A 16,207-nucleotide genomic window follows, 5' to 3' on the forward strand; every position below is an offset into this window, starting at 1 on the left:
TGATTTGAATTGCGAATCTTTTAGCTTCATTCCTTTAATAAACACATGGGTTATTTGGTTCTAAAACAAAAAAATAAACACATTATTGGTCTCTACTGAGATGATAAAAGTGGCAGATGAAATTTAATGCAGAGGATGTGATGAGATGTATCGTAGCAGGAAGAGTGAGCAGAGGTTGTATAAAATAATGGATTCAATTCTAAAGGGGTTGTAGAAGCAGAGGGATCTGGGGGTATATGTGCACAAACTGTTGAAGGGTGGAAAGGCAGGTTGGGAAAGTGATTTAAAACACGAGATGCTGGGTTTTATGAATAACAAGAATACAAAAGCATGAAAGTTATGGTGGACTTTCATAAAACACTAGTTGAATCTCAACAAGAATATAGTGCCAATACTGGGCACTACCCTTTAGGAAGGATATGAAAGCATTAGAGTGGGTGCAGAAAAGATTTATCGGACGAAGGACTTGTGGATAGATTTGAAAAGCTGAGGTTCTTGTCCTTGGAGAAGAGAAGGTTGAAAGTGACTTGATGGAGATATTTAAAATCATGAGGGGTCTGTACAGAGTAGATAGGGAGGAACTTCCCATTGCCAGAAGATTCAAGAACAGGGGACACTGATATAAGGTGAATGGCAGAAGAACCAAAAGTGACTGAAAGGCTTATTTACACAGAGTGGTTAGGCTGTGGAATGCATTGCCGAACTGTGTGATGGAGACAGTTTTAATTGTTACTTTCAAAAGGGTACTGGATAATTATTTAGAGGAAATGCGGAGCTGCAAGGAAAAGATGGGGAGAGTCAGATTAACTTTGTTACTCTTTCAGAGAATAAGATGGTCCAAATGACCACCTTCTTTTCTGTAACTATTCTATAAAACAAACAGGGCTATGTTGTCAGACTGACATAAAAATAGAAGCCATTTGAGCCTGCTCTGCCATTTAGTATGACTGTGGCTGATCCTCGATCTCAACGCCATCCTCCCACGCTCTCTACATATCACTTGATGCCTTTATAGTCTGAAATGTATCTATTTTCTTCTTAAATATATTCAGTGACTTGACCTTCACAGCCTTCTGTGGTAGAAAATTCCACATGTTTACCACCCTCTTGAGAGAAGAAGTTTCTCCTCATCTCAGTTCTAAATAGTTTACCTGAGACTGTGACCAATTTTTCTGGACCCCTGGCCAGAGGAAACAACATTCCTGCATCCAGTCTGTCTAGCCCTCTCAGAATTTTAAAGCTTCAATGAGATCCCTTCTCGTTCTTCTACATTCCATTGAATATATTCCCCGTCAACCCAAATTCTCCTTGTATGACAATCCTGCGGTCTCAGGAATCAGGACTTGAATGTTGTGGAATCACATGACCCTTAGCATATTACAGGGCAGGAAATTTTGGGGGACATTATAGAATTCACACTGGGACATAGCATGGAGAGAAACCTGAACAGAAATTAATAATTTCAAGCACAAAAACGGCATTATGGAATGGAAATGCATTATTTTAATTAAGCACTTTTATAGATATGTAGCATAGCAATGCATAAATAATGTAGAAGCTAAATGGTATTTTGATGCTGCCTTTCCAGTCATTCTAACACATTCTGACAAGGCAGGAGAGAATGGTACTAATATGGGAATTGATGAACACACCATGACAGAAAGGAACAGAGAGTAACAATCCAAGAATACATCAAGTAAGGCTTGATGCTACAAAAATAATGGACAAAGCGAAAGGCATGCAGCATTTGAAACAAAACAGATGAGTGAGAGTGCAAATAGAAATTATAAGTACAATCTGATAACCGTTACAGAGATATGGCTACAGGATGACACGATTGGGACCTGAATATTGAAGAGTAGGAAGGACGGGAAGTTAAAAAAGATAGTGGGTTAGCTCTGTTAATTAATGATGGTATTAGCACATTAGAGGGAGGACCTAAGTTCAGGAAACTAGGATGCAGAAGCTGTTTGGGTTGAGATGAGAAATGATAAAGATAAGGAGTCGCTTGTGGGAGTCTAAGGCCCCTTGATTGTAACTACATGGTAGGACAGAGTATAAAAGAAGAAATATTGGAAGTTTGTCAGAAAGGTATGGCGATAATCGTGGACACATTATGTATAGATTGGAAAAATCAGATGGGCACAGGAGTGTAGGTGACGAATTCATAATGTTTTGGGGATAATTTCTTGGATGAGGATGTTCTGGAGCCAGCCAGAGGGCAGGTTATACTAGACCTGGTAATGTGTAATGAGATAGGATTAATTGATAACCTCACAATGAAGGCACCTCTCGGAAGCAGCGATCATAATCTGATTGAATTTTACATTCAGATTGAGGGAGAGAAGAATGTGTTCAAGACTAACATTTTAAACTGAAGGGCAATTATGAGGGTATGAAAGTGGAATGTGAACTAGCAAATGTGCTTAGGGATCGATCAATGGAGGTTAACTGGCAGATATTTGAAGGGATATTTCAGAATACGCAGAATAGAAACATTCCAACGAGAAATACAAATTCTAAATGGAGGGCCCATCATTTGTGGTTAAAGACAGTATTAAACTTAAAGAAAAAGTATGTATTTGTGTAAAGATGAATGGCAGATCAGAAGATTGGAAGACTATAAAGAACTTCAAAGAATGACAATAAGATTAATAAGGGGGAAATACTTTTCCATAAATCATCTTTTTAAAAAATGAAGTGATAAGTATTTGGATGAAGGAAAAACTGGTAGAAAGCATTGCCAAGTACAGGTGCAAAATGCACGTTCCACGAATGAGAAAATACAGGGCTATGTTCCAGTAGATGAAATGTACTTTAAAATGTATTTTATGCCTATTGATATTTAAAATGAAAAAATCATTGCTAAAATTAAAATATTTTACCAAATAAATTAGCAGATTGCTTGAGCATTTCTGAATCACGTACCACGAATTCATGTATTTTTTTTAGAGCACAATGTGGAAATTACTCAACCACATGGCAAAAATATTTCCACTAAGTAGAAAGACGTTGGGTGTGATATTCCCAAAATAATCCAACTTTTTTTGGCGAGCTGAGTTAAATGAACTCTCGGCACTCTGTGCAACACAGAGGTCATCAGGAGAATCACGCTAGTAGGGAGCACGGCGCCTAATCCTGCTTGAGAGGCCGGCAGCAGAGTGCTGAGGGGGGCCACTGTGTATACTGGGACATCAGTTGGCATGCAACCCCTTTCCCCGACATTGCTGGCCTCCCGATCGCCTGTCCTGGCCTCCCGATCGCTCGGCCCACATTAGCCCCCACCCCTGATGCTGAGCCCCCCTTTCCCACCTCTCCCTCTTCACTCCACCCTCTCAGACTTGCTCCATTGGCACTGCCAGGGTGCCCCAGCTGACAGTGCCAGGCTGGTACTGCCCCAGACCTCCTGGAGGGCCTCAATGGCCTCGGGTCCCATCAGCGAGGCCATCACGTCAGGTCCCGATTGCTGGGGACCATACGTGATCCCTCCTTGTGTGGACCTCCACTGGCATGGGCGGAAACATAAGTGAGCCTGGACAATTGCGTCCCAGGCTCGCTAAATAGATTGAAATGACCTCATGAATATTGTAACCAGCCTGGTGCCGTTCCCCAGCACGAGGCTGATTACGTCAGACAAAATGACCAGGGCGATTCCTGTTTTTGGCCTCCAGTTTTAATTTCCTGCCCCACTATGCTACTCACCAGTGTAGCGGGGTGGGAAAATCGCATGCAATGCTTTAATATGTGCCTCTTGGTAAATGGAAATGTATGATTCTTCCAAACTCCAGGGAACATGACATATTGCATCTCTGGCTCTTTGATAAGTTTATTCAGCTGAAATGAGATACGTGCTTGAAAGTCGGCCAGTCCTTTGGATTTAGCACAGAGCAGTATTCTTTATGTTTGTTGTTTCTAAGAAATGTCAAGCTAGAAAATGTTGGTACCAACTTTTATTGAAAAAAATCCTTTTCCCACCCCATCAATGAATGAAGTTAAAGGGAAATAAAAAATAGTAACCAGCTGGATTAGAAGTGCCAGGAAACAGGTAGTTTTGATAAATCTATATTTGTATTCATGGGGATTAGAAACAAGTTATAGGTTTAGTTTAATTTTGTGTTTCTGTGTAAGGAAGGATTAAAACAGTTAGCTTCATGTTAAACTAAGGTGCCCATGTGTCTGTGGGTTCGATTTCATTTCAAACTGTGCCTGCATTGTAAAACAATTATTGAGGTAAAGAAACTAAGCCCCACACTGAAAAGCATAAGCACTTGTGGTTCAGTTGGAACCAGGCATCCGAGAAGAGAACAGCTCCCACAAAAACTGCCAGCAAAAGCAGGATAATTGAGTAATGGGCAAAAAGCAAGTCCTAGAAGCTAAAAAATGAAAGTTCAAGAAACCAAGGAATGAAAAGAGAAGTCCTAGGGAAAATTGAAGTCAAAGGGACAAAGAAGGAACCTGAACAAGATTATCAACAATTGACCAATCCGGTTAAAAACATTCGAACAAGGAGCAGGAGTAGGCCATTCAGCCCCTCGAGCCTGCTCTGCCATTTAATAAGATCATGGCTGAACTGATCTGCATCCTACCAACCATCATAGCTAATCATCCTGCCTACTCCTGATCAACTGTCACCCCTTGCTTACCAAGAATCTATCCACGTCTGGCTTAAAAATATTCAAAGACTCTGCTTCCACTGCCTTTTCAGGAAGAGATTTCCAAGGTTGCGCAACCCTCTGAGAGAAACAAATTCACCTCATCTCTGTTTTAAATGGGCGACCACTTTATTTTTAAACAGTGGCCCCTACTTCTAGATTCTCCCACAAGTAGCAACATCCTCTCCACATCCAACCTATCAAGTCCTCGCAAGATCTTGTATGTTTCAATCAAATTGCCTCTTGCTCTTCTAAACTTCAGCGAACGCAAGACTAGCCTGTCCATCCTTGCCTCATAAGGCAATCTGCCCATTGCAGGCATTAGTCTGGTAAACCTTCTCTGAACTGCTTCCAACGCATATATGTTCTTCCTTAAATAAGATGACTAATATTGTATACAGTAATCCAGTTGTGGGCTCACTACTGCTCTGTATACTCAGTGCTTTCTTATCTGCTCTACAATGGCTATCTCCATGGCATTGAGTGACAGTTCAGTATAAGCTGGAAACCTACTCCTTTGCAATGAGTTCCCTTCCTTTTTGTCACAATTTATTATTGGATCTTAAACTTGGGCCAAAGGAAGCCTTTTTTTAAAACATGCCTAGAAAGTCATTTGGCCATGTGCCTTACATTGTATAAGCAGGGCCCAGAAAAATAAAATCTCCCTTCACTCTTCTCCGCATGATCCTGAAGAAATTGTTCAAGCTAAAGTTGGCTCCATTACAACCCTCATAGCCCTCAGGGACTGATAATGAATCACTAATTGGGACAGAGATCATTTGTACCTTACAATCAGTATTTTCATCCTTTCATTGAGACCTATAAAGCTCGCGAGTCTGCCAACAACGCACTATCACCTGTGAAAAAAAGTGCTGTAATTCTTTCAGAAGTGGCTGGAACTGGTGATCTGTGACTGCCCTTTTTAGAATGCTATCCAACATATCATTGATGACATTGAATAGCATGCATGTGTGACATTGAATGACTTTGTTTTGCTTTCTGTTTTGAGGGAAATGGATTTAGTAAGCTTCCTATCTATGTCAGATCTTGAAACTGTAGTTTATATCCTGGATGAAAAGCCAGTTTTTTCAGTTTCTCCATGAAGGCTGAACGAGACACTGGGTTACGTACTTTATAAAAATGTAATTGGGTTTCTCCTGAGATTTGCAATGTTCTGCAGCAATGTGTAAAGCTATATTCTGTCCAACACATTCTTTGTGACAGTAACCCAAACCAAGCATCAGTGAGCAGGTTACTGCTGAGTAAGTGCCACTTGAAAGCACAGTCGTGACACCTTCCATTATTTGCTGATGACTGAGTGGAGACTGATGGGGCGATAATTAGCTGGGTTAGATTTGTCCTGCTTTTTGTGGACAGGACATACCTGGGCAATTTTCCACATTACTGGGTGGATGCTAGCATTGTAGCTGTACTGGCCAGTTGTGGAACACAAGACTATAGTACTATTGCCAGAATGTTGTCAGGACCCATAGTCTTTGGAGTATTAAGTGCCTTCATCCTATTGTTGATATCATGTCGAGTGAATTGAATTGGCTGAAGACTGATATCTGTGATGATGGGGTCATCAGGAGGAGGTCAAAATGGATCATCCAGTCGGCACTTCTGGCTGGAGATAGCTGTAAATGCTTCTGCCCTGTCTTTTGCACTGTGTAATGGGTTCCACCATTATTTAGGATGGGGATATTTGTGCAGCCTCCTTACTGTTTAATTATCCACCACCATTCACAACTGGATGTAGTAGGACTGCAGAGCATTTCAAGCTTTCAAGAAGGAATTATCGCTCCAGGGGCTAAAGGGATCAAGGGATATGGGATGGAAGGAAGGATTAGGGTGTCGAATTTGACAGTCAGCCATGATCATAATGAATGGCGGAGCAAGCTCGAAGGGCCGAATGGCCTACTTCTATTTTTTGCGTTTATATGTTTCTATGTATTGATCTGATTGTGGGATTGTTTAACTCAGTCTATTGCATGCTGTTTACGCTATTGTGCATGTAAGTAGTACTGTGTTATAGCTTCACTAAATTTAAACTTTATTTTGAGGTGTGCAGGGTGCTGTGTCTGGCACACACTCTGCATTCTTCGCTGAACCAGGGTTGATTCCCTAGCTTGAATGTAATGGTAGAGTAGGGGATATGCCCATCCATGAGATTACAAATTGTGTTTTGACTGTAATTCTGCTGCTGATGATGGCCCCCAGAGCCCCATGAATGCCGTTTTGAATTGCTAGACCTGTTCAAAATCTTTCCCATTTAGCACAGTGGTGGTGTCACAGAACACTGAAGGTTATGCCCTTTGTGAAGACCGGACTTCAAGGACTGTGCAGCGGATACTCCTACCGATACTGACTTGGGAGATGCATGTGTGACAGGTTGTTTGGTGAGGATGAGGCCAGGTAGAGTCCCCTCTTGTTTGTTCCCATATTTCTGAGGGCCTGGAATCACAAGTAGGCCTGATCAGGTGAGGACAGCATATTTTCTCCCCCAAATGACATTAGTGCACCAGATGGGTTTTTATGACAATCAATAATGGTTTCATAGGCCCATAACTTCTGGCCTGAATGCTGGTTGAAGTAGATTATGCATCGCACATGTGCATCAGGACAACACCGAAGTCCCGGCGCATGCACTTGTACGCTGAAAGAGTGCCAATTCTGAACCTCCGATCGAGGTTCTGAAAGTTGCCAGTATTGAAGTGCCGAGCTGCAATTGTGCCAAAGCTTCCGTCACTTGTGCTGATGTTAGGTGAGTTTTTCCCCTTATTTATTTGCACTGTTATTTTTTGGCCCAGCTGCAGCAAGTAAAGGCAACAGGCGTTCTTTGGGAGATGTTTAACATGTATCATCGGCAGCCACAGGCGAGATGCCTAAAGGTTGGAGGGTAGCAAATGTTGTGCCTTTGTTTAAGAAAGGCTGCAGGGAAAAGCCTGGGAACTACAAACCGGTGAGTCTAATGTCTGTAGTGGTAACTTGTTCAAAGGTATTCTGAGAGACAGGATCTACAGGCATTTAGAGAGGCAAGGACTGATTAGGGACAGTCAGCATAGCTTTGTGAATGGAAAATCATGTCTCACAAAGTTGATTGAGTTTTTTAAAGGGGTAACCTAGAAGGTAGATGAGGGCAGTGTAGTCGACATTATCTATGGACTTTAGCAAGGCCTTTGACAAGGTAGCATGGTAGGTTGTTGCATAAGGTTAAATCTCACGGGATCTGGGGTGAGGTAGCCAATTGGATACAAAATTGGCCTGATGATAGAAGACGGCGGATGGTTGTAGAGGGTTGTTTTTCAAGCTGGATGCCTGTGGCCAGCAGTGTGCCTCAGGGATCAGTGCCAGGTCCACTGTTATTTGTCATTTATATTAATTATTTGGATGAGAATTTAGGAGGCATGGTTAATTTGTTTGCAGGTTGGTGCATAGTGGACAGTGAAGAAGGTTATCAAGGTTTGCAAGGGGATCTTGATCAATTGGGCCAGTGGGCCAAAAAATGGCAGATGGAGTTTAATTTAGATAAATGAGAGGTGCAATTTGGTAGATCGAATCAGGGCAGGACCTACTCAGTTAATGGTAGCGCGTTGAGGAGAGTTGTAGAACAAAGAGATCTAGGAGTACAGGTTCATAGCTCCTTGAAAGTCGAGTCACAGGTGGACAGGGTGGGGACGAAGGCATTCGGCATGCTTGGTTTCATTGGTCAGAACACTGAATACAGGAATTGGGATGTCTTGTTGAAGTTGTACAAAACATTAGTAAGACCACACTTGGAATACTGTGTACAATTCTGCTCACCCTATTATAGAAAGGATACTATTAAACTAGAAAGAGTGCAGAAAAGATTTACTAGGATGCTACCAGCGCTTGTTGGTTTGAGTTATAAGGAGAGGCTGGAAAGACTGGGACTTTTTTCCCTGGAGGCTTGGGGGTGATCTTAGAAAGGTCTGTAAAGTAATGAGGGGCATAGATGAGGTAGATAGTCAACATCTTTCCCCAAAGGTAGGTGAGTCTGAAACTAGAGGGCATAGGTTTAAGGTGAGAGGGGAGAAATACAAAAGGGTCCAGAGGGGCAATTATTCCACTGAGGGTGGTGAGTGTCTGGAACGAGCTGCCAGATGTAGTAGTAGAGGTGGGTACAATTTTGTCTTTTAAAAAGCATTTAGACAGTTTCATGGGTAAAATGGATATAGAGGGATATGAGCCAAATGCGGCAAATGGGACTAGTTTAGTAGTAAAATCTGGGCGGCATGGATTGGTTGGGCTGAAGGGCCTGTTTCCATGCTGTAAACCTCTGACTGTATGTAAAACACACAAAGTGAAACAATTTTTTTTACAACTTTGTCATGATATCTAATTCCAGTAAGGAAGTTTATTCATATATTACAAGGTGGATGTTGGTGTTTGGAATAAATTTTAGCATTTGGATTTTGCAATATATTTTAAGCAGTATATAAGAGTGATGTAACATTGATCCTTATGCAACTTGGCTAGTTCAATTGCTTTAGGAAAGTGTATCCCTTCAGATGACCTATGCAAGTCTCCTGTAAGCTGATGTGAACTATCTCTCTGATAGATATTATAGAATAGTAAGAGTTTTAACAACACCAGGTTAAAGTCCAACAGGTTTATTTGGTAGCAAATGCCATTAGCTTTCGGAGCCCTGCTCCTTCATCAGATGGAGTGGATATCTGCTCCCAAACAAGCCACACAGAGACACAAAATCAATTTACAGAATACTGATTAGAATGCGAATCTTTACAGCTAATCAAGTCTTGAAGATACAGACAATGTGAGTGGAGGGAGTATTAGGCACAGGTTAAAGAAATGTGTATTGTCTCCAGACAGGACAGATATTATCGAATCCAGTGCAGATTGAAAATCTAGAGTCATGTTCCACCACCGTTGGAACATCGCACTTTTAGCTTGATGCTTAACTGAAGTTATTTTTGAGGCGTTGATGTAGGCATGGAAGAGTCAGGCTACATGTAAAATCAAAACCCTTCCCTCCCCCCTCCCTTTTCCCTCTCCCTTTCCCACTCACTCCTCCTTCCCTCTTCCCCTCTCTCCCTCCCCTTTCCCCCCCTCATTCCTCCCTCACTTCCTTATTCACAGCCAACAGAACTGTTGTGTTAATGATTTAAAATATTTTATCGATTGTTGTTGGAGAAAGCAAGTTTGCTGATGATACAAAGATTGGAGGTGTAGTGGACAGTGAGGAAGGTTTTCAAAGCTTGCAGAGGGATTTGGACCAACTAGAAAAATGGCAAATGGAATTTAACGCAGACAAGTGTGAGATATTGCACTTTGGAAGGACAAACCAAAGAAGAACGTACAGGGTAAATGGTAGGACTCTGAAGAGTGCAGTTGAACAGAGGGATCTGGGAATACAGGTACAGAGTTCCCTAAAAGTGACGTCACAGGTGGATGGGGTCGTAAAGAGTGCCTTTGGTACATTGGCCTTTATAAATCGGAGTATCGAGTATAAACGTTGGAGTGTTATGGTAAGGTTATATAAGGCATTGGTGAGGCCGAATTTGGAGTATTGTGTACAGTTTTGGTCACCTAGTTACAGGAAGGTGTAAATAAGATTGAAAGAGTGCAGAGAAGGTTCACAAGGATGTTGCCGGGACTTGAGAAGCTGAGTTACAGAGAGAGATTGAATAGGTTGGGACTTTATTCCCTGGAGCGTAGAAGATTGAGGGGAGATTTGATAGAGGTGTATAAGATTTTGATGGGTATAGATAGAGTGAATGCGAGCAGGCTTTTTCCGCTGAGGCTAGGGGAGAAAAAAACCAGAGGGCATGGGTTAAGGGTGAAAGGAGAAAAGTTTAAAGGGAATATTAGGGGGGGCTTCTTCACGCAGAGAGTGGTGGGAGTGTGGAATGAGCTGCCGGATAAAGTGGTAAATGCGGGGTCACTTTTAACATTTAAGAAAAACTTGGACGGGTTCATGGGTGAGAGGGGTGTGGAGGGATATGGTCCAAGTGCAGGTCAGTGGGACTAGGCATAAAATGGTTCGGCACAGCCAACAAGGGCCAAAAGGCCTGTTTCTGAGCTGTAATTTTCTATGGTTCTATGGTTCTAAATATGTATATTGTAAGGAGCTTAAAAAGATGAAGCAATTGAGCATGTCAGTGTCGCTGCTAAAATAAAATGTTTAGTTAAATTTTAACATGGTATTAAAGATTTGTATTTATAACATTTTTGTTTATTTTCAATTAAACGCCAAAATTCTACTAATGCTTTATTGAAACAAAATATTTAAATACAAAATTGTACAAATGTTATGTTGAAACATACAGAACAGTTAAATATGAGAATTATAAATGAAGTAAGCAAGGCAGAAGAATACTATTGATAAACACATTTAGATTTTCCACGGCCCAACACGTGAACACTCCTTTGTTCAATCTGATGCAGGTATCCAAATCATGGTCCGCGAAGTTCTGACTTCTCATCATCCCAATTAAATTTTCAGTTTCCATCATCTAAATTAAAACACACAAACGTTTATATAACTTTTATAATAATACAATGCAGATTTAAATAGTTTCTCAGATTTAGAATATTCTAAATTAACACATACGAATACTTATAAGTGTACCACACGTAAAGTTATATAATAATATGATGCAGATTTAAATAGTTTCACAAATTTAGAACAAATAAACCTATTTATACATTAATACTCATGTTCAAAAATAAAAAAATACTTTTTATATGAACCAATAACAATAGCATTAACTAAAAATAATTAGTTAAAGAATTAAAAATGCTTCATCATACCTTTTTATAACAGCAGGGAACTCCTTCTCTGTTTTAAATGTAAAACTGCTAGTTCCAAACTGGACCTCAATGGGAGTTCCCAATCTGTCTGCGTCAGAAGGGGGCGTGGTTAGGGTTCTCCTGGGTTGTGCTCAATCTGCGGTTATGGTTTTGCTGAAGGCTTTTCAGGGCAGGTAAAGTGCCCAAAGATTTCTCGTATTTCTGGCGGACCACAGCTGTCCGCTGGCGATCGGAGGTTTTGGGCCGTAGTCCCCATTACTGAGGCAAGCTTTTTTATTCCAGATTTATTAATTGGATTTAAATTCCACCAGCTGCCATGGTGGGATCAAAATTCATGTCCCCACTGCATTATCCTGGGCCCTGGGTGACATTACCACGACGCCACCAACACCCCAAATTCTGGGAGACACACCTTGGGTGCTACATTCAATACGGAAACCAACAATGATGAGGAAGCAATACTTGAAAACAAGAAGCAAATTGTGGACTACAATAGATTCAATATTAACAATCTGAACAATGCCAGCCCTGTACTTGGAGCCAGGTTAGATAATGATGGCATCAATGCGTGTTTGAATATCAACTCTCAAGAAACTACTGTGAGATGATGAAATGTTGGTCAAAATAACTCATCCAAACTCAGAAGATGTTCAACAATTTGAAGAGGTTGATAATGGTGACCATAAAGCTAAGAGTGACTCCCAACCATCTCTGTAATTCTTCTGGATAGTTAAGGGTGGCAGCAGCTCAATGAAACAACTACTGTTAAGTATGATGCAACTTCAGAATATCTTGCATCTATGAGAGGCAAGGAATAAATGTGTGTACTTAGAATTTGCTGACTTCTTCTACACCTGTCCATCTGTTCAGTAATGGCTGGTTTGTCCAGTTTAATATTCACATTTCTATTATCAGAACAAAAGCAACATTTAATTTCATTCAATTAATTGATTGCATTCATTTTGTTTATTGTTCTAGCTACTGATTTGTTGATCTTGAAAGGACCTTGTTATGATGTGGTCTCTCAAAAAACACAGCCTCGAGTAATAGACCACATTTAGCTGTGGATAAACTAGAATGATATATTGTGGAATCTAATTTCTGCCAGTGACCTGGTTCATTTCTGCTTTTTATTTGCTCCATTAGCATTTCACAATTGCAAGCAGTGGGGTCTTTTTGCAAAGTTTATCTGCTGTATATAATGCTATCTCTAGACTCTGGATACTCTTCAGTTGTATGTCATTGGCAGGAGCTTAGATGAATCTTTACAATTGTTATGGTTCAGGTTTGAAACGCCAAAGTGTTTTATGAAGCCTGCCTGAACCACAGGTTTTGCATCTTGAATTTGGCTCGGATGAGCATGGAATGTTTCACTTCAGGTATAATTCAAGTAACCCACTAGGGAGCTTTTATCAAACAAAGTTTATTTAAGACTTTAGTTAACATGTATAGTAAGAAAACTAGCAAGAACTTTTATCAATTACAAACGAAAAAACAACCACATTAATGTAGAACCCTTAACCAATATATATATATCAGATGTTCCAATCAAAACCAACACCCAATAAACAAAACCCTTTAAACAGATTTATCATTGCATAGGTTAAAGCTCAATATTGGAATCTACTTCCCTGGGTTGAATGCTGATTTCAAATGATCTTGAAAACTCCGAGCAGCTTGTAGACATCAGCTCCCCGGAAACACCAAAACATGGACGTTTTACTGCAGGATGGCAATAAACTGTACTTTCAGCTAACTGGTAAAACTTTCAAAATAAAAATAGAGAGACTTATTTCAGCTATGCTTCTAACACTGCAGCCAAAATGAAACTTAAAGACAATCCTTGTCACCTGACTGGCACACAGTTTTTTTTGGTTCTCCTCCCACTAATGACCTCACCTAAGGCTTTGACCATGATTTTAAAAAAACAACTTTCTTAAAGGGACATTAACATCACATAATCATGATTAATTTTAACCAGCGGAAACTGATATATGGTAGCTTTGTGTAATTACAAGCAGTTGTAAAAGAGTGCAACTCCTGTGATCCTGCTTCATCTTCCCATTGTACCTTTTGTGACCCAGTGCATACACAGTTTATCTTTATAACAGTTCTCGTTTGCCATGAATGACCACAATAAACACTGCATTATAGGCCCTCTATATAAGGTACTCCGCCATTGACAAATCTTGACATAAAAAACACCTTGCAAAAGTTATACTTACCTGACATAAAACTTGAAGTTTTAAAATCATAGAATAATACAGCAAAGAAGGAGGTTGTTTAGCCATTGCGGCTGTGCCATTTGGCAACATTATTTTTTTCCTTCTTATTTCTTCCCACTTAATTTAGATTGCTGCACTCCACAGTGCATGTACCATTTAGCCTAAAATGGATGAATTGAAGACAGCTAAGTTTGCATTAATATTCAAAGCTGGGGGTGAGCAGTTAGACTTTTTATCAGTGGTACCTCGAAAATGTACTTTATTGATCATGACTTTGACCACTCTTCCCTCTTGCTCTGTCTCTTGGCCAATATTTGTGTGGGGCCTTGCGAAGCCTTGTAATGCCAAAAGTGAAATGGAAGTGCAAGTTGTTATTGCTGTAATGGCTATTTCAAATAAAGTAGCTGTGTTGTTAAAATAATTCATACTTAGCAACACTTTAAAAAAAAAATCCAACGGTGCCTCTCTTGGTTGACAGGTTAGTTTATATGCTGATGCACAGTTCCACTGGGGAAGTAGCTCTCATTATTGTATGCACTAGTCATTCTCCATTTTTGAAAATGAACAGCGAGTGTTGGCAGGCTCAAAAGGCAGAAGTGTCCAGCTGTGATCTTGTCCTTGCCTGATGTTCATATGTATGCAAGCTGCTGAGTAAGAATCAGAGTCCTGGTTGAAAATGAAAAATGAAGCCTGTGACCTTCCTCATTTGACTTCTTGCGTAGGACATTTTGCAGTGAGTTTTTGTATGTTAACAATCACCCATGGTGTTGCTATCAATTAGTAAGAGGGTAAGTGAGCAAGTAAGAATATTGTATAATGTGTAAAGGTCATATTTTTGAGACCAAATTTTAGTCAAAAAGAAAGGGGTTGATTTTTTTTACAAGAGCAGTAGTTTCACAGGGTTAAAATCCACTCTCTCTCATCATTTAACTATTGCAATGTGCAATTCAGAGCCTCTTCATCAGTTTTCAAGAAATGGCTAAAAAAGTAGTTTGCATTTAGGATGAGACCTTATCTTTAAACAACATCATGGACTGGTTTAACTAATTAGCCAAATCGAGAGAGCAGAACATCTGTATTAGAAGAAAACCCGAAACGCGATAAGCCTTTATCACGTTCTGCTGGGAGATGTTGTGAAATCTTGGCTTTCTGTCGCAGTGCAAAATTGTTTCTCTTCATAAATCTCTTGCACCATCCGGGGCTGGATTTGAAATCTGGAAAGCCTCATTTTCTTGCTTGTTTCAGGGTGAAGATTCGGATAGACCCGTGAGCAAATGATTTTTGTAGATATATTTTGCAGCTTCAATTTCCAACTGCAGCCAGATCCTAGGCTTTCCTCTGCTTGCACATTTGTTTCAGGACATCTGCCGTAGCTGTGTAGAGAGCTTCTTTCAATCTCTAACGTTCTTCTCCGATATCTAGAATTCTCTAGCTGCTGCACAATGATTTGCCTACTCTGCAGTCTCAAGTTTACGTTTGGACAAGGCTGTCTATCTGCCGCTCCTTCTTGATACCATGTGGCCATGTTGGAGGGTGGGATTGGTGAGAATGCAGTGCACACCAGTGAGTTGGTGGCCTTGACATCTCACGTTGCCGTATGCAGACACGAAAAGCAGAAGAGCCTTCTTCAATACTGTACTATTTTATGATTCTGTCAGTGAGTAGGTTTGCACTAGTGTGAGTTTGACTTCAGTGGTTAGTGGGTGGGAAGTACAAAGAGTTTGAATTTATTTTTGGTCAGAAGTTGAGAGTTGACTTATACACATGATCAACCAGTACTTGAGTATGTACAGTATGTGTTAAATCACATGTATGGTGGAGCAAATTCTCTTAAAATAGAAGGTGCACCATTGAATACATATGCGAGGTTTTTTTTAGTATATTGCTCTTTGTCACATGGGTAGAGTCAGATGAATTCTGTGCCAGTGAATGGGATTGGAGTATATGGGATGATTGCACCAAAATGTGTAGACTCGTCTCCATTTTAAATGATGTAAAATTAGGACATCATTTGATTTTATCTTATTTATAACTCAATAGTGTCTGCCTGGGTTTTCTCCGGGCGCTCTGGTTTCCTCCCATAGTCCAAAAGACATGCTGGTTAGTTGCATTGGTCATGCTAGATTCTCTCTCAGTGTACCTGAACAGGCATCAGAGTATGGTGACTGGGGGATTTTCACAGTAACTTCATTGCAGTGTTAATGTAAGCCTACGTGTAACACAAATAAATAAACTTTAGAAAAATGGAGCAGTGGGAAGTAGAGATTTTTTACCGGAACTCTACCGCCTGGCCACGGAATCGGAGCGGACGAGGGACGGACAATGGAAATGTCCAATGCCCTTGGGTGGGAATTTCCGGTCTATCTGGAGCTAGGCTGTAAAATCCTGCCCATAGTGTTGGTTGGGTTGGAGGAGTTTCTTTGCAGTAAAAGTTGAAGGGCAAGCAAATGCAGTGCTGCCAAATTAAACTGTCACTGTTGATTCCGACATAGCATGTTTGCATGGTTACTTCCATTATTGGATAAAGGAATATAT

At 40.5% G+C, this 16,207-nt stretch overlaps 1 protein-coding gene across 8 annotated transcripts in view; it reads left to right on the forward strand.

Annotated features, from left to right (window-relative positions):
• Positions 1–16,207, forward strand: part of hdac5 (histone deacetylase 5) — a 300,915-nt gene that overhangs the window by 51,978 nt on the left and 232,730 nt on the right. The gene's annotated exons all lie outside the window — the stretch shown is intronic.

This window comes from Mustelus asterias, chromosome 11, assembly GCF_964213995.1.
Source record: "Mustelus asterias chromosome 11, sMusAst1.hap1.1, whole genome shotgun sequence".
Lineage (NCBI taxonomy): Eukaryota > Metazoa > Chordata > Chondrichthyes > Carcharhiniformes > Triakidae > Mustelus > Mustelus asterias.